Genomic DNA, 23,565 nt, shown 5'->3' on the forward strand with positions numbered 1-23,565 from the left:
TATAGTTACTTCTTCAAAAAAGTTACTGAGTATTGCAAACAACAAAGATTTTTGCAGCTGTTTACCTAAAAATGCTGCTAAGGCATTTTTTAAACAAACATTTCAAACTATTTACAGAACAATCAGGTGTTTTGCATCAAATCTGATGCAATCTAACCTAACCCTACCCCTAACCATAAGCATAACTTTGAGAAGTATTCCGGATGGGTGAGAGAAAAAGTGGATTCTGCTTTGGTGTTGTGCACATGCACCGCATCTGTGCAGAAACATTGGGAAGGATGTTTTTTGAGGTAGGATGGATTCCCAGAACACCGTCACTCCTAAAACTTCCTCCTGTTTCTTAACAACTAAATGCCATGTTTTGATTGGTCGACATGGTGCATTTTTTGACCAATGGGAAAGGGTGGGGGTGTTTTGGTTTTGTCTTTGCTCACAGGCAGTGAGTGCTTTAGAGAGTTTTCCTTATAAAACGCTGTTTTTTACTGTTTCTTCCCGCAGTATTCTGGAGGAAAACCAAACATTGTTCTAATCCCATACTGGAGCAGCCAGTCACTTACTGACTAAGACTGCAAAATAGAATTGTTTTTTTTGTTTTTTTTTTTTTGTTTTTTTTAAATTTTAAATATGGCTTTATTGAAGATTATATAAAGATGAACATGAAAGGTTATTTGGTGAAGAATGCAAAAGATAAAAAGACAAAAATATAATGTACAGTTAATTTGCTATTAATTAGCCCTCTTCCGAAAAAATAATAAAGGCATTATAACTGTGACTCAGTTTTGTAACTATAATCAGAGTGTAGATTTCGCCTCGTGTCGCTTTGTGGCGCTGTTTAGAATTGATTTCGTTTTTTTTTTTTTTTTTTTTCTAAATGACATCAGAAACAGCAGTATGCGACATTACGTGATGGCAGAGCTTCAGTTCATCCTTTGTCATTTTTTTTTTTTTTTTTTTTTGGGGGGGAATGAATGAGAGAAAGAGGGGGAGAGAAAGAAAGAAAACCAAAGGGGAGAAGAGACGGTGAGAAGGGGGGGGAAGAGAGAGAGAGAGAAAAAAAAAAAAAGAACTCCTGGGTCACCTGTATGGGGAAAAAAAACAAACAAACAAAAAAAACAAACAGAGGAGACAGCAAACAACAAAGAGCAACATAATAATAGAGAAAACAAAGCACCATCACAATAAACTAGCTAGCCATAGATATCAATATTTACTAAATAATAAACGATATTGTGCAGCACGCAAGATAGACAGCGCACAGTGTGCTTTGAGGTAGCAGCCAAGAAAGCTTTAGTCCGCGTCTGTGAATACCCATGTGTGCATACCTGTGTGGATCAGCATGCTTGCATTCCAAAGGTTTCTCCATGTAATGATCTGCTAGGGAGTGTGGGGGGGCCACAGCCCCGTCCTCCAGGGTGTGAAGCGGGTATGGAGGAGATCAAAACTCCAGACATCCAGAGGCCCCCAGAACACAAGAGACCATGGAAGACCAACAGAGGGGCAGCCGCGCCACTGTTCCAGTAAGAGCTGAGGAGAGTCCCAGATGAGGGCTCGCCCAGCAGCCGCGGAGCAGAAGTCAGGGGGAGTTGCAGTGACGCGCCCGTGAGCTCCGCCGGCCCCCAGCTGCACCTGAGTGACCGAGCCCCAGGCCGAGAGGCCGGGGGCACCCCACCTCCAAAGGGGCCCGAGCGAGCCCCAGGCCCCGACAAGCGGCCGCCAAGGAGTGAGCCGGTGTGTACCCGGACGCCCACCCCCAGACACAAAGAACCACCAACACACCGACACCTGAGGGAGTCCGCCACCGGCAGGGGAAGTGGTGGTGGGTGGAGATAGGCCTCCAAACCTTGGAGGGCCTGAGGTGTCCCCAGAAAGGTGGCGTCTGATACCCAACCTGACATATAGACACAGACATACAGGCACACACAGACACAAACATCCATTCCCACCCTCATGCTCTCATATGCACTCACTCCACACTCAACCAACGTGGAGACAGACATAAAGAGACGCTGTACACACAATCACACTCCCCAAGCGTACTCTACAAACCGGGTCTAGGTACCCTTGTCCCTGGAGGGGGGAATTGCACCCAGACCCAGGTGGTGTTACCCTTTTCCCTGCGGTGGGGAGAGGCAGACCACCCCGACTCCGCAGCAGCAGGGAGGCCCCACACCCCAGACCGCAGTCGGACGGCCAACTCCTCCTACTAGCCCTCCCGCTCCAGCAGGCCGCAGAGAATGGGGGTGGGAGAAGACTCCAAACCTCCCTCCACCCGCTCATTGTAGTGTTGATGCATATGTGTTCTAAGGTGCAATTAAAACCCAGGAGGGCATGGAGCTACCTGCCATGGAGCAGCAGGTAAGCGCATAGTCCCTCCTGCTAGCCCTCAATGACTAAGTGTATTTAAAATTGAGAGGTGGGCAACGACGTCAGGGGTGAGGTATACACCCTGATGGTAAATTGGACTCCGTGATTGTGCCCACCCCCAAGATCCTATATGTATGTGTAATGAGAGTGTGAATAATGTGAATGTCTAAGTTGTGGGATAAAATTGAGGCAGAGGCAGCCAGAAGGGGACAGGGGGGGGGGGGGGGGGGGTAGCCTCCTCTGCACCCTGGTGACATACCCCCACTCCAAGGCCCTGCATGTGTGGGTGGTTGTGGAGGAGCGGGAAGAGGGAGGCAGCAAAATAGAATTGTTAACGTATTTACTTTAATTTCAATTCAGGTTAGAATTTTATTTTGTGTGCAACACAGATTTTTTTCTGCACAGAGACCATGCCAGCAGTGTGCAATTGAGCACACGCGCAGTTTAGAGGGAACATTGGTGATGATTATCAGAAAGTGAACAAGGTCTCATGGTTTGATGCTTGTCCTGTTAGGTTTTGTATTGTTCATTGCCATTTATGCTTAGAAATATTTAACCATATATGCTTAGAAGTATATAATCATTTGTAGATTGAAAGAATGTCTCATCCTAGGAGGTCTGTAACAACTCTCTGTAGCATAAGATCACACACCTCCTAGGAGAGGTCGTATCTTCTCTTGCTGATATATGGTTTAGCAAACACACGTATATTTCTTTAAGTATAAGAGCCTTTTGTTCAGATGGAGCCCTAGACTCCTGGCACCAGCCTTTGGGGAGTCTTCACAGGGTCACATCTTGACCTCACACAAATCACACACACACACACACACACACACACACACACACACACACACACACACACACACACACACACACACACACACAGTATTCTTTGTTCACATGTATACCTATGTAAGATGTTATATGTTAATGACCCTATGCATATTCATGTAACCACAATAAAAGGAGTGCTATGGGGGACCTGGCTGAGAGTCTGACAGAGGTCAAGTGGTGGAACGACACTTGGCTCCAGGCAGGACTCCCTCATGCATGAGTAACATGAAGAACTTTGCCTACTCGTGTCTTGCTTTGCTGTGTAATTATATTGTCTTCAACGTTCCAGCGGATGGGTTCAAGCTACAAACCTATCATGTCCAATGCCTGGGTTGACCTGGACTGGTTAAGCACTGCTTGTTTTTTTTATGATGCTGGATTTAACCAACGCTTACTGGCAGATTCCCTTGTCTGCAGAGTCCAAAGACAAAAATGGCCTTCTCCACTCTGTATAGTTCGTACCAATTCGTCACACTTCCGTTTGTCTTATTTGAAGCCTCGGCCATTTTTCAGCACCTCATGAAGCGGTAGCTTCTTCTCCAAATTGCATATGCTGTTTCCTGCCTGGATGATGTTATTGTGGTACCCCTGTGAGGGAATGGCCACATTAATATCATTTTGTGTAAAACATTTGTACTATGGGACATTTTTTATTACTATATGTATTTATATTCGGTTTCTTTAAAATAATCGAAACATTTTCTGTGAGACATTTCACCAACTCCCTTAGCGTGGCATTTTCAGCAGCGAGCGTTTCCACCTGCTGCTGGCTGAACTCCAGGGATTCTCGCAAGCATTTAAATTCCTGGTGAAGAATCTCCACCAAGGACAGCCTTGCGTCGAAACTGGACAATCGTTGGTCGATTGACTCCAGTATGTCGGCAATAGCTTTGCCGGCTGGCGATGTTGTGCCGGGGGAGTCTGCCGGGCGAAGTCTTTTCGACAACGGCGTCTCAGATTTGGCCGGGGAAGCTGCACTCTGGGCCTTCTTCATCACGAGATCCTGAAAGCACTGATCAATATAATCTTGGAGAGCCTCTAAACTCTCCCCGTGTTTCTCCAGGGTGTTGGAGATTATTTAGACAAATATTGTTAGTTATAAGACAATTGATAAGTATATTTGGTAATACTGAAGCTTAAAGGAATTTGTTCAAATCTAAACTACCATTTGCTTTTATTTTCCGCCAAAATCTCCGGCGTCTGACGTCAGTTACAACATGAGTCGCTTACCTTGTCCGTGATGGTGATTTTTCTTTTGCAAACAACTCATGAGAATTTCAAGCTGTTTTTAACACTCCGACACTGGTCTCTCAATCTTCCGTTGGAGAGCTGCGAGTTTCTCCATGATGTTATTAACCTTCAGTTCCGTGGTCTTGTCATTCTTCTTTTGCTCAAAGAGCAAATTCTGAGACCTCACGACCAATGTTCCCTCTAAGCTGCGCACGTGTGCAATTGCGCACTGCTGGCATGGTCTCTGCGCACAAAAAATCTGCATTGCGCACAAGAAAATATCTAACCTGAATTGAAATTAAAATGAATACTTTAACAGTTCTGTTTTACAGTGTTAGTCAGTGAGTGACTGGCTGCTCCCGTATGGGATTAGAACGATGCCACCTTATCCCATAGTCCAGCCAATGATGCGATTCACATTTGTATATACGCAGCTAATCAACGTCGTTGACAGGCTATGACAGTAGTGATGTGTCACGAGCGAGCGAAACGGCTCTTAGAGCCGGATCTTTTACGTGAACGACGTGAGCCGGCTCCTTATCGCGAGCCGTGGGGGATTTTCTTCTTTCTCTCACCCTCTCTCTCGCACTTTTTTTCCGCTTCACTCCACATGCGAGCCTTGTGCTTGCGCTGGGAAGAGGGGGGAGGGGCGGTAGTTACACTCGCAGTAGCACAGGAACAGAGCAGGAGGGAGAGACAGAGAAAGAGAGCCAGGGACAACAGCATCACATTACAAAAAAATCAGAAAGGGTTTTATTGCCAAATGTTGAGCGGGTTTACAACATTAGGAAATTGCTGCGGTGCTTCAGTGCAAACATACTGTCATAAATTACGCTTAAATAGACATGAAAAAATAAATAAATAAAAATAAGAATAAGAATTAAAAGTGCTAAGTAGATAGATATATACATGAGTGCAGGTGGTGATCAGTGCCAAACATGGAATGATGCAGTGAACACAGCGTAGGGTCATGTGTTAGTGGTGGGAACAGTCATACGGTTATTGTTCATGTGTTCAACAGCAGAGGGGAAGAAACTGTTCTTATGGCGAGAGGTTCTGGTGCGAATGGACCGGAGCCTCCTGCCTGAGGGGAGCAGGTCAAACAGACTGTGTCCAGGGTGAGAAGGGTCAGCTGAGATCCGAGCTGCACGCCGCAATGTCCTGGAGGTGTACAGGTCCTGCAGAGATGGGAGTCTGCAGCCAATCACCTTCTCAGCAGAGCGCACAACACGCTGCAGTCTCTGTTTGTCCCTGATAGTGGCTCCAGCGTACCACACGGTGATGGAGGAGGTGAGGATGGACTCGATGATTGCAGTGTAGAATTGCATCATCGTCCGTGTTGGCAGGTTGAATTTCTTCAGCTTCCTCAGGAAGTACATCCTCTGCTGGGCTTTCTTAATGATGGAGGTGATGGTGGGCTCCCACTTCAGGTCCTGGGTGATGGTGGTACCCAGGAAGCGGAATGAGTCCACAGAGGTGATGGGGGTGTCAGTCAGGATGATGGGGGGGAGTGGAGCTGTGTGCTTCCTGAAGTCCACAATAATCTCCACTGTCTTCTGGGCATTCAGCACCAGGTTGTTGTGGCTGCACCAGGACAACAAACGTTCAACCTCCCTCCTGTAGGCAGACTCATCCCCGTCCGAGATGAGTCCAATAACGGTGGTGTCATCTGCAAACTTGATTAGCTTGACAGACTGGTGGGTGGAGGTGCAGCAGTTAGTATACAGGGAGAAGAGCAGGGGAGAAAGAACACAGCCCTGAGGGGAGCCGGTGCTGATGGTCCGGGAGTCCGAGACATTCTTTCCCAGCCTCACATGCTGTTTCCTGTCCGTCAGGAAGTCAGTGATCCACCGGCAGATGGGATCAGGCACATTCATCTGGGAAAGCTTGCCTCGGAGATGGTCTGGAAGGATGGTGTTGAAGGCAGAGCTGAAGTCCACAAACAGGATCCTGGCGTAGGTTCCTGGGGAGTCCAGATGCTGCAGGATGAAGTGTAGGGCCATGTTGATGGCGTCATCTACAGACCTGTTGGCTCTGTATGCAAACTGCAGGGGGTCCAGGAGGGGGGCCGTGAGGGTCTTGAGATAGGAGAGAACCAGGCGCTCAAAAGACTTCATGACCACAGATGTCAGAGCCACGGGTCTGTAGTCATTTAGTCCAGTGATCCTAGGTTTCTTGGGGACAGGGATTATGGTAGAGGACTTGAAGCAGGCAGGCACATGACATGCCTGCAGTGAGGAGTTGAAAATGCCAGAAAACACTGGGGCCAACTCGTTTGCACAGTGTCAGAGAGTGGCAGGAGACACACCGTTCGCCTACAGATCCAACAGATCCACAGAGGATGCCATCGCCCACGTCCTACACACCACTCTCAGCCATGTGGACAAGAAACAGGGTAACTATGTGCGAATGCTGTTTGTTGATTACAGTTCAGCGTTTAACACAATAGTGCCCTGCAGACTGTTCACAAAGCTGAGGGATCTGGGACTTAACAGCTGTCTGTGTGCATGGGTGTTGGACTTCCTCACTGGCAGAACTCAGGTGGTGAGGGTGGGCAGGTGCTTCTCCAACAGCATCACCATCAACACAGGAGCACCTCAGGGATGTGTCCTCTCGCCTCTGCTCTACTCCCTCTACACTTCAGACTGTGTGGCCACCCATGGCTCCAACACCATTGTGAAGTTTGCTGACGACACAGTGGTGTTGGGTGCCATCTCCAACAACGATGAAGCGGCCTACATGGATGAAGTGAAGAATCTGGCATCGTGGTGCCAGGACAACCACCTCCAGCTGAACGTCAGCAAGACCAAGGAGCTGGTGGTGGACTTCAGAAGGGGTCAGCACAGAGACTACAAGCCCATTATCATCAATGGAGCTCCAGTGGGGAGGGTGCAGTCCTTCAAGTATCTTGGTGTCCACATCTCCTCAGACCTGACATGGGCTGCCCACATTCAGGTCCAGACCAAAAAGGCTAGGCAGCGCCTGTATCACCTACGACAACTGAGGAAGTTCAGGGTCTCTCCAAAGATCCTCAGGATTTTCTATACAGGCGCTGTGGAGAGCATCCTCACACAGAACATGACATCGTGGTTTGGGAACAGCTGTGTGAAGGACCAAAAAGCTCTCCAGAGAGTGATCCGTACAGCAGAACGCTGCTGCAGGATTGCTCTCCCCCCGCTTCAGGACACCTACACCAGGAGATGCCGGACTAGAGCAGCGCAGATACTGAAGGACCCGTCCCATCCTGGCAACAAACTGTTCCAACTTCTGCAATCTGGTAGAAGGTTCCGCATCTTCCGGGCAAGGACAGAGAGACTCAAGAGGAGCTTCTATCCCCAAGCCATCCGTGCCCTAAACACACACACCCGCCCTGTCACATCATCTATAATTGACTGAGACAGGACTCTCTTCCAGACACTAAACCAAGGCACAATGTACATTTCAATTCCTTTAATTTTAAATATGCTTATATTGTCTATCCTGTAAAATAGTCAGATGTCTATTCATATTCACATTCACCCAATGTATATACTACATATATATATATATATATATATAAAACACCCAGCACGCCCCTGCGGGCGGTTTATCCTTCAAGCTCGGGTCCTCTACCAGAGGCCTGGGAGCTTGAGGGTCCTGCGCAGTATCTTAGCTGTTCCCAGGACTGCGCTCTTCTGGACAGAGATCTCCGATGTTGTTCCCGGGATCTGCTGGAGCCACTCGCCTATCTTGGGAGTCACCGCACCTAGTGCTCCGATTACCACGGGGACCACTGTTACCTTCACCCTCCACATCCTCTCGAGCTCTTCTCTGAGCCCTTGGTATTTCTCCAGCTTCTCGTGTTCCTTCTTCCTGATATTGCTGTCATTCGGAACCGCTACATCGATCACTACGGCCGTCTTCTTCTGTTTGTCTACCACCACTATGTCCGGTTGGTTAGCCACCACCATTTTGTCCGTCTGTATCTGGAAGTCCCACAGGATCTTAGCTCGGTCATTCTCCACCACCCTTGGGGACATCTCCCATTTTGACCTCGGGACTTCCAGGTTATACTCCGCACAGATGTTCCTGTACACTATGCCGGCCACTTGGTTATGGCGTTCCATGTATGCCTTGCCTGCTAGCATCTTGCACCCTGCTGTTATGTGCTGGATTGTCTCTGGGGCATCTTTACACAGCCTGCACCTGGGGTCTTGCCTGGTGTGATAGACCCCAGCCTCTATGGATCTTGTGCTCAGAGCTTGTTCTTGTGCTGCCATGATTAGTGCCTCTGTGCTGTCTTTCAGTCCAGCTTTGTCCAGCCACTGGTAGGATTTCTGGATATCAGCCACCTCCTCTATCTGCCGGTGGTACATACCGTGCAGGGGCCTGTCCTTCCATGATGGTTCCTCGTCTCCCTCCTCTTTCTTGGGTTTCTGCTGCCTGAGGTATTCACTGAGCACTCGGTCAGTTGGGGCCATCTTCCCAATGTATTCTTGGATGTTCGTTGTCTCATCCTGGACTGTGGTGCTGACACTCACCAGTCCCCGGCCCCCTTCCTTCCGCTTAGCGTACAGCCTCAGGGTGCTGGACTTGGGGTGAAACCCTCCATGCATGGTAAGGAGCTTTCTTGTCTTTATGTCAGTGGCTTCTATCTCCTCCTTTGGCCAGCCTATTACCCCAGCAGGGTACCTGATCACGGGCAGGGCGTACGTGTTGATGGCCCGGATCTTGTTCTTACCATTCAGCTGACTCCTCAGGACTTGCCTGACCCTCTGCAGGTACTTGGTGGTTGCAGCTTTTCTTGCGGCCTCTTCATGGTTCCCATTCGCCTGCGGGATCCCCAAGTACTTGTAACTGTCCTCTATGTCTGCAATGTTGCCTTCTGGTAGTTCAATCCCCTCAGTTCTGACTACCTTCCCTCTCTTTGTTACCATCCGACTACACTTCTCCAGTCCGAACGACATTCCAATGTCATTGCTGTATAGCCTGGTAGTGTGGATCAGTGAATCGATGTCTCGTTCACTCTTGGCATACAGCTTGATGTCATCCATGTACAGGAGGTGGCTGACAACTGCTCCATTCCGTAGTCGGTATCCGTAGCCAGTCTTGTTAATGATCTCACTGAGGGGGTTCAGGCCTATGCAGAACAGCAGTGGGGACAGAGCATCTCCTTGGTAGATCCCGCACTTGATGGTGACTTGTGCTATGGGCTTGGAGTTGGCCTCTAGTGTTGTACGCCACATCCCCATTGAGTTCCTGATGAAGGCTCTTAGGGTCCCATTGATCTTGTACAATTCTAGGCATTCCAGTATCCAGCTGTGGGGCATTGAGTCATAGGCCTTCTTGTAATCAATCCAGGCAGTGCACAGGTTGGTCAGTCTGGTCTTGCAGTCTCGGCTGATTGTTCTGTCTACCAGTAGCTGGTGTTTTGCGCCTCTGGTATTCTTGCCAATTCCTTTCTGTGTCCCGCTCATGTATTGACCCATGTGCCTGTTCATCTTAGCCGATATGATGCCTGACAGGAGCTTCCATGTAGTACTGAGGCAGGTTATTGGTCGGTAGTTGGAGGGGACCGGTCCCTTCTTTGGGTCCTTGGGGATCAGGACCGTCCGGCCTTCAGTTAGCCATTCCGGGTGTCTCTCGTTAACTAGCAGCTGGTTCATTTGTGCTGCCAGACGCTCGTGGAGTGCAGTTAGCTTCTTCAGCCAGTAGGCGTGAACCATGTCGGGCCCTGGTGCTGTCCAACTCTTCATACTGGAGACCCTTTCTTGGATATCTGCCACTGTGATGGTTACTGGACCCTGTTCAGGGAGGTCGCTGTGGTCTGCCCTCAGATCCTCTAGCCACTGAGCATTGCCGTTATGGGTTGCATCCTTCTCCCATATGCTCTTCCAGTATTGCTCCGTCTCCAGCCTTGGTGGTGCTGTTCTCTTATTGTTCCCTTGCCACTGAGAGTACACCTTTGCTGGTTCTGTGGAGAACAGCTGGTTTATTCTCCTGCCTTCTATCTCTCTGGTGTACCTCCTCAAGCGCCTGGCCAAGGCTGTGAGTCTTTGCTTGGCAGTTTCCAAGGCCTCAGGTATGGACAGCTTGCTGTATTTCTTAGGCACCTTATTCGTCGCACCTTTCTGCAACTCCGTTAGTTGGCTAACCTCTCTCCGTGCTACTTTGATCTTGCCCTCTAGCCTCCTTCTCCATGGAGGGTACTGCCCCTTGTGGCTGTTCAACTTGTAGCCAAGCATCTCACTGATCACTGCTGCCGTATTGTAGATCAGCTTGTTAGTGTCGGTAATCGTGGTTGTAGGTATTGCCCGTAGTGCTGCATTAACATCATCTAGCAGACCTTCTGAGGGTACTTCACGTAATCTTGGTAACCGGCTACGGGGGATCCAGGTTTCAAGCTTGGCCATGATCCTATTTTTCAGGTCAGTTCCTCTCGCACTCAACGATCCTTCTCCTATCACACTTGGGGCTATGTACCCAATCTCGGGTGGGGGTGATGATATCTCCCCCCTGACCTGGCGTCCTGACTCCTCCTTGCCGTAGCATTTGTGTTGTACCTCGTCAATCTCTAGCTGTGAGAGCAGTCCCTTCTTTCGAATGTTGGAACACTGAGCTACTAGTTGTTTCGCCGTCATTGTGGATGTTGGGTATCGAAGAATCCATAGGTCCCTCATCCTATTCATGTAGCCCCTTCCGCCGGGGTTACTTGCGTAGTAGCATTCCAACAACGCCCTGTTTTCGTCCCTTGCCCACCGATGCCTTCTTGTTCCAGTAGCCCACTTTTCGTCAGGGTGCCCTGGTTCCTCAACACCTGACGCGGACCTTGTTGATCCGGGCGACGTCCGAGCCGGCATGCCTTCATATTTATCTGTCTCGCTCATGTCTGCGGTAGGCTTGCTTAGCATAGGGGGTCTAGCCTTAGGACCCTTACTGGATACAGACGCCCCAGGCAGGAATCGAACTTGCGATCCTCTGTTCCAAAGGCGTGTAGTCTAACCACTACGCTATCCAGCAGTGGGTCACTGGTGACATACATACATACATACATACATATATATATATATATATATATATATATATATATATATATATATATATATATATATATATATATATATATATATATATATATATATATGTTCCAGAGTAAATCGGTTTGGCTGAGATCAAAGTTATTAGATTATTAGATTAAATAAAACTTTATTAACCCATCGGGTGGGTTCCTGCGGGATTTTCACACAGCTGAATAAACGTCAAACAGAAAACTGATTAAACAGAAGTGTGAGACATTCGAGAATCTACGCCAGTGTCCTGTTATATTTTAGATAGCAAGGAGCAGATGGCTGATTTTATTAAACTCCACCAAGACAGCGGTGACACAAATCTGAAGGCTAGACCATCCCATTTCACAGCCTCGGACTTCCGGTCTTCTTGATCTTTGAAGGACCCAGTCCACGTAGACCGCAAAGGCCGGGTCCTTCAAAGGATGCAGCCGGCGTGTTGGGACACAGCCTTTGTGTCCTTAAAATCAAGGTTATAATGGAAAATCTGTCGCTCGCTCTCCCTTTCTCTCTCTCTCCGTCTTTCACTCACACAGACACGCACACCACCACCATCAACTTTGCTAAATTGCTAATGAAAAACATGATCAGGCAGCTGTGATTGAGCAGCAATGTAAATCCAACTATTTTCACGGTTGTTGTGGTCGTGATAATTTTGAAAGGCCACATCGAAAAGACTCGGAGTAGCTTTCTAAAGTTCTACAAGTTGTGCCTCCATTGCTTGTGTCCAGATCACACGCTGTACTGCTACTCCGTCTTTTCACATTCATTTCAGTGTTTGCGCAGTGTGAGAGGCTGCGGTGACACTCTCACATGGCCGACAGGATTTCAAACAGGTTTCGCTCCATCCACCAACTGCACCACAAAATGTCCAGGAGTGGGCAGATGCTTTAGTCCTGGAGTCTGGGAGGAGATCCATCAGGAGAGCATCTGCCACTTCATCAGGAGCATGCCCAGGTGTTGTAGGGAGGTCATACAGACTAGTGAGCCTCATTTTGACATGTTTTCAGGACATTACATAAAACCAGATTAATGATTCTGTATTGCATTGATCAAGGAAACAACCCAATAGGAGCTAAAGGAATCCTCTTGACATTACTTCACTCAGTAAGTTTATACTATGTTTAATGTGCATTTTCTTCATCAGTTTAGAACATATTAACATGTTAGCGCTCCCTGGTCCTTTTTGGAGACAGATCCTGAGCAGGCGGGCAGCTATGGAGAACTCGTGTCAGCTGTGGTAATTAAGGAATACTTTGATTTAATATTGATTTCATGACAACTATCCTCAGGCACATATTCCTGGATATATATAATGACATAAGTAAACTCCCATTTTAGAATCATTGCCTTCTTTCCATGACACTGAGTAAGAGGCCTTTATCATGTTATAAGTGAGAGAGTTTGGTGTAACAGTGGTTGAACATGCCAAATCAATCCACAACATACTGCCATTCCCCAGCTGTAACCTGCATATGCATCAAACCAAAATCCAGTATCATAGCCACATGATAGACATAAAGATGAGGTTAAAAGGGTTGTATCATTTTGCCAGATAGCTTCATCCCAAAAAAGATCAACATTCTTCAAAAACAAAAGTTTGTGAATATTTGCTGTATTGCCAGGCCTAAACAAACCTGTTAAACTTATCAAATTATTGTCATAGATATGAACCTATTGATTGAAACAGAATAATCCGTTGAAGCCTCCATCATCATCCACGATCACTGTTACTGTTCCAATTATTTTATCTCTGTTTTCCTCTAGAATGTTTTGAAAATCAGCATTTGATCAACAGACTTTTTAAAAGTTTATTTTGATCCTATTGTTTACGTGTGTAATTGCATTTGTATTGAAATTATGACAGGAAAACCCTTAATCAAATTGTATCTTTGATATCTAATAATAATATTAACAATAATGTTACATATGTAATATGTACACAATAATATTGTGCAAACAAACAAGAAAAATAGCAAAAAATGTCAATTTTTTTCTAATACCCTGTATATAAAAACCACATATGACCACAACTCCAAATGTGCAATTGTCACTGCATCTAAACATGACATATTACAAAAAGGTAGAAACATAATATACAATATGTTCTGAAGCTGGTACTGGTGCAGTTAACTTTGCTTTAGGCTCCCATACACAGTAGGTGTTACTTACTTTACGTGCAGTGCAGTATTACTTTAACTTGTAACATGTTATAATAAGCAGGTCACTTCTATATTTATGAGGATGTAGACAATAATGTTGGCTGATATGTAAAACTATGAGATATCGAGTGCAGGGAAGATATTATTGATCGATCAGATTCATGAATGTGTTAGGTACTTAAGCCACAATTAGAGAGTGAAACAGAGACTGACACTGGTTGAAATGTATAGTAAATATTTTATTTTGAACTTTTATGCTGAACTACAAACTGTGAACTGTGCGATCTCTGCGACCTGTGGTGCCTGGTTTACTGTGTGTAAAACTGCGCAGGTTCCCATGTGTCATCCCACACTTTGCCACTGTCAGGAGAAAAACATAACAAACAACAACGACAACCATACACAAAATAGGACAATTTAGGTTGTGACATATGACATTTTTTTAGGATGAAATATCTTCTATATTCATGTCATGCTTTATACACCTTCATTGTAATATAAATCAAGTCAGAGAGTAATAATATATGTAGTAGATGTCAAGCAGGACCACAGCAGCAGCCACGATCCATTGGAACCTGCTGGATGAGAGAGCACAGTTAAGTTTTTACTAAAGTTACAACTTGTAAATATTGGCATCAAATAAGTCATCTCACATGCTCACTGACCCAAATCATTCAGTACAAGTGCCCTCTAGGGTAGTGTGACATCTGTAGTGCTTTTCTACATTATACATTAATAAATTAATGAGTGTGACTATAAATCCAGATAGATAATGACTTTTTCCTCTGATGACACTACTTTCCTGACTTTGTAGTGAATAACATTTGACACTTCAAGCTAGTACTGTGACTTAAGAGTTTTGTACAATGGTGATGCTAACTACCTCAGGGAGGTAATCAGGTAACCTCTTAAGAAGTATATAAGTTATTTAAGAATCTTGGTGTTCATATTGGTAACATTATATAACATTTGTTATACTAGAAAGTCTCAAAGAGAATTATCAGGTCTGGTTTTTGTGAAGATTTTTAAAATTACATTTGTATATACATGAGTGTGAAAGACCATACTATACACACACACACGCAAAATTGTTCAGGTGGGTAACACCAGAGGTTCACGATGGCTAGCTTTGGTGATGTGACCGACACATGGGGAGGTAATAAGGCATATACAACGCTATTTTCATGTTAGCAACTGGACATGTAGGGCAGCTGTCACCTCACAGCAAGAAGGTTACTGGTCTGAACCTTGGCTGAATAATAGAATAGAACAGAATAGAGTAGAGTAGAGTAGAATAGAATAGAATAGAATAGAATAGCTGGTGACTGTTAACTATCCTCATCCTCAACATCTTGTTTGTCTCTATGTACCCTGTGATGATCTGCCTTCTTATCTAGGGTGTACCATGAGTATCACCCAAAGACAGCTAGGATAGGCTACCTGATAAGGACACCTGGTTACAGATAATGGACAAAGCATATCTTACTTCTCAGAAGGTGTTCATAAAGCTTCCTCATCTTCATGAGGATGTCACGTGCAGCACCTTCCGCTGGTTCGATCTGAGTGATCACGTCCCCTACTATACGGCCCTTACGGTCAAACTGTCCAAGAAACAGAATTGGCTGGTAGCCCAGGGCATGTAGCTTTGAAACCTGCAAGAACAACAAAGAAAAACATGCAGCCAGTCTTTCATGTAAGCAAATTGATGTATAACAAACCTTTAAGTTTCACATCTTTGTTGTTTTATTGTTGTCGATAGTTAAAAAGTATTTATGGCGACCAAACCTGTAAATGTATGATAAAATCCATCTTGAAATGTTTTGTCTCTAAGTTAATAGCCGATTAAATTAAAAATCAGAAGTAGCTTAATAAAAATAGTTTTTAACAAGTTTTTTCTAGTTGGATGTCTTTAGTGTGATGATGTTATTCTGATGTGAATAACTTTTTTATTTATGCTCTTTTATAAATTAATATTTTATGTGTATATACATGTCTTGTTAGTTTCTTACTTCATGATATACAAGAAAACATTGACAACTGTGATTAATAAAGAATTGCCTAGCAGACCAACCACTTATTAGATCAGAACTTTTAAACTTACTGACAACTGGGCTGAATTAACCACCCTGCTCGCATTTCTGTTGTTTTTAACAGAGGCAGCCCAGTTACTGTTTTTAAACTGTTCTTGTTTTTTTTTCCCCAAATCCCTCCTTTAGGTTCAGGCTGCCCAGGCATCCACTGCATGTCTTCCTGTTGCAGGTGTTTGGAGCCTGACAGGAAGGGCATGGTTTGGTTTTTGGCTTTGTCATTTCTGCAAATGAAAATGGAACATGTAGGGATTATTTCAGGTCTGTTTTGGTGAAACGATTACAAAAATAATTTATGACCAAAGAAATAACTTATATTACGAGGCAGTATTACACCATATTTAGAAAAAAAATCAATTACGAGATTAAAGTCGTTAATATTGAGTTAATTACGTGAATAGGGTTAAAAAAAACCTGAATTGATTACAGAAAAGATACATTGCTAAAATAGAGCAGTACTAACATTAGCTGGGTGGCCAAGCAAGTGTCTTACACATGAGAATACATCACCAAAAAAAAAAAAATCAAATAAACTTTTGCAAAAGTAGTTCTCTTGGTACACAGACTGCTCTGTGAAAACATTTCAAGTTTAATATCAGTTGAATATCACTGAAATTAATATTTCAGTGATATTCAACCGCAACGGCGGTTGAGGATTATGGGTAGTGTGTGTCACGGTGGGTGAGGAGAGCCGTGTAGAAAAGGAAAATGAGGATCCAAACGCAGGCAGTAGTGGAGAAGTGAGGGTGGTTTATTAAGCACAAAATAAGGACAAACAGCAAATGGAGCTCGAACTAAACTATACTGGAAAACAACTAAACTACAAAGAACAAACCTGAATGAGAACGAGCAGAGGAGAATGACGATGGACAGCAGGGAGAACACACGGGTGAGACATGGTAGATACACAGACGGACCAGCAACTACAATGACGGAGGACACGACTTAAATACACACAGAGAAACACGGGAATTACACACAGGTGGTGGACACAGCTGGGAACAATCAGTAAGACGAGACAGAGGTAAAACTGAACACACTCACATGAGACGCAGACCTTCACAATAAAACATCACACGCAGGCTCGACATCGAGAGACAGACAGGAAATGACATATGAAACTAAACCCGCATCTTAAACCCAGATAAACAAAAACATGAAACTCTAATAATAAACATCATAATCATCATCATAAACACAACAAGAGGACAAGAAAACAATCCCCGATGCAAACTAAAACCCAAACATAATAAAACTCAAAATACTGGGTCCAACGGACCCAGAACCGTGACAGTGTGCAGTTACGGGATTAGTGCGTCTGCGTAAATTGGTCTGATTGGTTGGAGCCGAGCGCATCCAAAACTAACAGGAGTGGTGAATGAATCTATAAATGTGTTTTACGTGTGAAATGAAAATAATAAACCTAACAAAGGATTATGTACGTTAAATCTGCGCACTTTCAGATCGTGAATCAGTTTGGAAAACACTGTGTGATGGCCACAACATGAAGCGATTTTATTGTTGAATTATCAGTGATACTTTCATGTGTTTTTGTTGAGAAATGTTAACGATGTCATTAAAAGAAAGCATTAAATTAGGGAGAAAAACCAGTTCGCGGAGAGGGTCCCCGGTTCTCCAGTTAGATTGTGCTTCACAGCGTCATGTTTCGCCATGACGGGGTTATTATTGGAGTAAATGGATGGCTGGAGCCTCTGCTCGAAGTGTCTCTGATCGCCGCAAGCGGGTTCATATTGGAATGAATTGACAACCCACAGCGTTGCATAAAAACGTGGAAGGGTAACTTTAGCGTCAGCATGAGAAGTTAAGGGACGTGACAAATCGTCAGTATTTTATGCGTCGGGAGTGAGACGCATAAAATAATTGCTGATGTCACACTTGGATCTGATGAGGTAGCTCTGATTTCTGGACCTGCAGTGAATAATTCTGAATGTTACATTTAAGCTGTATGTATAGATATGCATATTAAGTTTATGTTATCCCTGTTACATTTTAATCTTTGTTCCCTTAGGACACAGTAGTGTTTAGTAGTTGTACTTGTTACTGTATTATTAAAGTTATAGGAATGTATTTTTTACCAAACTAATCATGTATCAAAATTGCAGATATGGTTTTCTATATCAATTTATTTTATTTTAGCTTTCTTAGTTTTTCCAAAATTAACTTCTTTTTTTTATGTATTCATTTTATGTGTTACCTCAGTTAAATTTCAATTCTTCATTCATATTTAATCTTTTGCTGTTGTAAAATCTTCTCTTAAATCATTTTCTCCCAAAGCTGCAAATATTTTCACAGCAGTTGCTCTTAAAACTTCCAAAATGAACTAAATCTGTCCACCAGCTTTGAAACAACACCTGCTGTGACTTCGCGGGGGATGAGCCAGAAAAAAGAAACTCAAGCTAAACTGGTTTTGGGCTGTACTTCCATGTAACACCAGTTTGTACCAGAAGATGAAGCAGTGAGGCTGTGTAATCTTTATTTAATTAGGTAAAGACCACATTCGTATTCACAGTGGCAGCAAAGAAATGTTGAAAGTTAAAAACAGCAGCACACATCAGAACCATTTTAAAGATCACAGGTGACTACTTTTACTTATTTCAAATTCTGTTAAACCTCTATTTTTTGCTCCTCCTTTCATTTTAGTGTATTAAGTCCTTGAAGTCCACATGTTGTTTTTTAAAGAATTTTGATCCACATGTTTGCTGCTGTTTTCTTGTTGATTTGAAGTTTGTATTATATATATTATTATATATATGTATATATATATATATATATATATATATATATACACACACACACACACACATACACACACACACACACACACACACACACATATATAAATACAGAGACATATATAAATAAAATATACGAAGGGGATAAATAGAATAAATAGGAATAAAAATAAAATACAAGTGAATTGCACATTTCAAGTACGGAGTCTATTGCACCTATGTCTATGGTTATTCTGCACATGAGAATTGGCCTCTCTTCTCATAAGACAAAGTTCGTGTGAGGTCGACACACACACACACACACATACACACATGTACACATACACACATACAGAGTAGGTGAACTTGGGTCTAGGTGAGAGTTCAGACATATTTTGCTTGTGACTGCAAAATTGTGCCTGCCTAAGTGACAAGTTTGTTGCAGGATGTGCTGCTGATGTTCTGGACGATAAGTGAGCGTTCGGTAGCAGCAGAAAACACCTGGCTTGGAGGCGAAGAGAATGTTCTTTTCTAACTGTGTTAAAAGCACAGTTGGGTAAGTTACTTTAAAATAGTAACTTAGTTACATTACTAGTTACTTCTCTCAAAAGTTACTCGTTACTTTCAAAGTAACTAGTTACTAGGGAAAGTAACTTTGGTTTTATTCAGAATTCTCTTGTTAATGTGTTGCTTCCATAACTTTGCCAGTCTTCTAGCTTGCTTACTTGCCACAAGTGCACTGTGCCACCTACCAATAGAAAGGAAAAGATAATGTGCATATTTCCACGAGAGAAATCCCACGCCTGGACCGTCATTGACTGCTGCCATGATTCTAGCCTACGTCACAGCATCATGTGCGCCTTTTACATCCAACACAAAAACTGCAGTCATGGTGCTTTCGATTGTACTCAGAACTTGGAAATTCCGCCTTCTGAATAGGAAGATGTAGGTAACACCAGACTGCAGATGAGCTGCATACAGAGCTGGACTGGGACAGAAAATTGGCCCGGGCATTTTGACTAGAGACCGGCCCACCATTATAGGAAAAATCATAAAGCCTTTGAATGAAAATAAACACTGTTGTGACAGTGATGTACACTGTTCTGATGGTATATATGTATCAATCTATCAATCGTTTGTTGTAAGATTCAGATAATTATTTTTTAAAAGCGAGACATTTTAAATGAGAATAAGAAAGAAAAGTATTTCTTTGTCCCCCCCTTTCCCTGTTAATGCCCTACCTGGCCCCCTGGCAACACTTTGCTAGATCCGCACCTGCACAGTTACCAGCTGTCAGCTACCTAGAAAAGGATCCTGGTGTTATTAGTCTCTCAGAAACAGTTCATAACTTCCCTTCAACTCATTCATGTCACCTAAAAGGTAAACCTGTTTCTCCATCACCTGTTCAGCTCTGATGATCCAGTAAGGACATCTCCTGGTTTCATCTTCATGTTTCCCTCTCACCAGATAACCAAACCATATCATGACCAGCAGCTTTACAGCTGTGGCTCCAGCAAACATCAGCTGATGCTAGAAATTAATATTAAATAAATTCTAACAATAACTGATCAAGCTTAAACGTGCTGCTGTTGTTTAGCACGACATCCGCTGGTTTCCTCTTTCTGGCGCAAAGTGAGCGATAAACAAACAAGAGAGCCGATCAGCTGATCATTGATCAGTTTCATGATTGAAGTAGAAACGGGAGAGAGAGGGGGGAGAATGAAAGAAGAGACAGCTGTGCAGCGTAAAGACACAGAATAACTCCAGCTTTGTGTCTTTTTCATTGTAGCTGAAGTCCGGGACAAACTGTTCCTTTTCACCTCAATAAGAAACGCGTAATATTTTCTCTGAATACCGGACAGGACGGTTGGCAACTCTAATAACTTATGAACAAAATAAAGTTCAACATCATTAACTTCATAGCAGCCACCCAGCTGTATAGAAACTCCGTCATGCTAGCTAGCACGCAGTACGGAAAAAGTCAGAATAACGAAAATAAACTCCACCTAAACTTGGTTCATATCTGACCCAGAGAGACTGCAGGTCATAACTTCTTACCTGAAGTTCAGTTCACACTTGGACCGGCGGCCGCCTCGGGTCTCTTTTCCTTCTGCGTCCCCTTTCTCTCATCCACCTGCTGGCCTCCACCACTTGCTAATGTTACTGAATCTGTGGAAGCTCCGCGATAGCCACCACACGAAGTAACGAGTAACGACCCTATCTAAATCCCAGTAACGACTAACGCGTTCCTGATTTTGGCATAATAACTAGTTACCGTGCTCGTTACCACAATAATAACGTAGTTACTGTAACGCGTTACTTAATAACGCGTTAGTCCCAACACTAGTTAAAAGTCGTTAAAAGAACATTTGTGGTTTTGAAACTTATGCATGTGATGACGCATGAGGGGGCGTCATAAATAATACCCTGATGCTATAAAGACAACTGCTGGTGTATTGTTGGGCGGAGATCTACAGCTGATGTTCTGCAGTGTTCATCTCCCCACGCGTGTTCATTAAAATCATTGTTTTGACCTTAACCTTCTGGGACCAGTGTTGTCATTTTGGATTTCCTCCTATATCCCTCCTTAATATTTGAACCGTTAACAGTAGCCTAAGAGGACCCTGCACATCAATTCTCGATGCGAGGGGGGTACCCGGCGTGTCAATAAGTGAAGCAGAGGGAGCTTGACCATGCGTCGCACATTTGACGAGTTAGGAGTGAGAACATGTTGAACATCTATATTCAAGATGTTTTAAAGAAAAGAACAATAGAAGCTGAACAAACCTACAAAAAGTATAAGAATAAACTGATAATAATTATAAGAAGCAGAAAAAGAAATTACTACAGTGAACTTTTAGATGAAAATAAAAACAATGTGAAAAACATGTGGACAGCAATAGGTCTGTCTAGTGCAGACCCATTGCTGGCACAGCCAAGACAATTCAATTGCCGCTAGCACAGCATTGGGCACCAGGCAGAACTCTTTGTGTGATCTCGTGCACGAGGGAAAGAACCGTGACGAGCATACCATATTTCTAAGATTTTCAGGGCTGAGTACAATAACCTCAGTTTCATCTGAATTAAGAAGCAGAAAGTTAGTGGCCATCCAGGTGTGTATGTCTTTAAGACATTCCTGCAGTTTAACTAATTGGTGTGTGTTATCTGGCTTCATAGATAGATAGAGCTGGGTGTCATCTGCATAGCAGTGAAAATGTATGCTATGTCTTCTAATGATGCTGCCTAGGGGAAGCATGTATAGTGTAAACAGAATTGGTCCTAGCACTGAACCCTGTGGAACACCATAATTGACCTGTGTGAAGAGGACTCTCCATTTACATGTACAAATTGAAGTCTATTAGATAGATATGATACAAACAACTGCAGCACAGTACCTGTAATACCTACAGCATGTTCTAATCGCTCTAATAGGTTATTATGGTCGACAGGATCGAATGCTGCACTAAGGTCTAGCAGGACAAGCACAGAGATGAGTCCACTGTCAGAGGCCATAAGAAGATCATTTGTAACCTTCACTAAAGCTGTTTCTGTGCTGTGATGAGCTCTGAAACCTGACTGAAACTCTTCAAATAAACCATTCCTCTGCAGATGATCTGTTAGCTGTTTGACAACTACTCTTTCAAGGATTTTTGATATGAAAGGAATGTTGGAGATTGGCCTATAATTAGCTAAGACTGCTGGGTCTAGAGATGTTTTTTTAAGCAAAGGTTTAACTACAGCCACCTTGAAGGCCTATGGTACATAGCCGATTATTAGAGTTAGGTTGATCATATTTAAGATTGAAGCATTAAATGATGGCAGGACTTCTTTGAGCAGTTTTGTAGGAATGGGGTCTAAAAGACACTCCTGTTATTAAGTCCAGTTCAGTCTCTCCAAAAGTTGATTCTGTTCATCTGGACGTAGCGTTTTCTGGGAGAAACGCTTCGTCACTCATCCAAGTGACTTCTTCAGTCTCAGCTGACTGCAGGTTTCCCCAACATTATAAACAGTACATTTGCATAATGACTGATACCAGCCCACTGAAGGAACAATGGGCTGGGAGGTCAGTTCCTTAATCATAATTATGTAAATTCTCATGACCATTGATCAACAACCACTGGCCAAAACCCACTGATCAAAGACCACTGATCAATGGCCATGAGTACCATTCACAGAGAGTTGGGGAATGGCTGCAATCACAGCATTGTAAGATGGTGACAGATGTACCCTTAGGCCCCCTCCTCGGTTCAGAGATGGTCTTTCCCTTTTCACGTAAATGGCCTCCTTGACTCCACACTCAAACCAGCGTTCTTCCCTGTCCAGGATGTGTACATCCTCATCCTTGAAAGAGTGTCCACTGACCTGTAGGTGTAAATAGACTGCAGAGTCCTGACCTGACGAGGTAGCTCTTCTGTGTTGTGCCATCCGCTTCGCCAGAGGTTGTTTGGTTTCCCCGATGTATAAATCCTGGCAATCCTCCTGCACTTAACAGCGTACACTATGTTACTCTGTTTGTGTCGGGGGATCCAATCCTTGGGGTGGACCAATTTTTGGCGCAGCGTGTTTTGGGGTTTAAAAGCCACAGAGACCCGGTGTTTCGAAAAAAATGCGTCTCAACTGTTCCGATACTCCTGACACATATGGGATCACTACAGGTTTTCGCCTGGGCAGCGGTTGTCCTTCTCTCCTGGATCGGCTGGAGGTTTCTTTAGGTGCCTTCCCAGCTTTGACAAATGTCCAGCTGGGATAACCACATTTACTCAGGGCCTTCTTGATGTGCTGTTCTTCTGCCTCCCTGGCCGCTGTGTCAGTGGGGATGGTGTTTGCTCTGTGTTGTAGCGTCCCGATGACACCCAGTTTGTGCTCCAGTGGATGATGAGAGTCAAACCTTAGATACTGATCCGTATGTGTAGATTTACGGTACACGTCAGCTTTTAAATGTCCCCCATTCCTGATGGAAATCTCACAGTCTAAGAAGGCTAACCTGCCACTTTTCATATCCTCCCTGGTGAATTTGATGTGTCGGTCCACCGAGTTAATGTGATCCGTGAAATGTAGTACGTCCTGAGATTTGATTTTCACCCAGGTGTCATCCACATATAATAATAAT

General features: G+C 44.0%; 1 long non-coding RNA gene across 1 annotated transcript in view; it reads right to left on the minus strand.

Annotated features, from left to right (window-relative positions):
• LOC112430918 (uncharacterized) overlaps positions 1-22,733 on the minus strand; it is a 51,275-nt gene extending 28,542 nt beyond the window's left edge. The window contains exon 1 of the long non-coding RNA XR_013094773.1: positions 22,683-22,733. This is a non-coding gene — a long non-coding RNA (uncharacterized LOC112430918). The remainder of the gene's footprint in view (positions 1-22,682) is intronic.
• Between the last annotated feature and the right edge of the window lie 832 nt (positions 22,734-23,565).

This window comes from Maylandia zebra, linkage group LG3 (assembly GCF_041146795.1).
Source record: "Maylandia zebra isolate NMK-2024a linkage group LG3, Mzebra_GT3a, whole genome shotgun sequence".
NCBI classification, from domain to species: domain Eukaryota; kingdom Metazoa; phylum Chordata; class Actinopteri; order Cichliformes; family Cichlidae; genus Maylandia; species Maylandia zebra.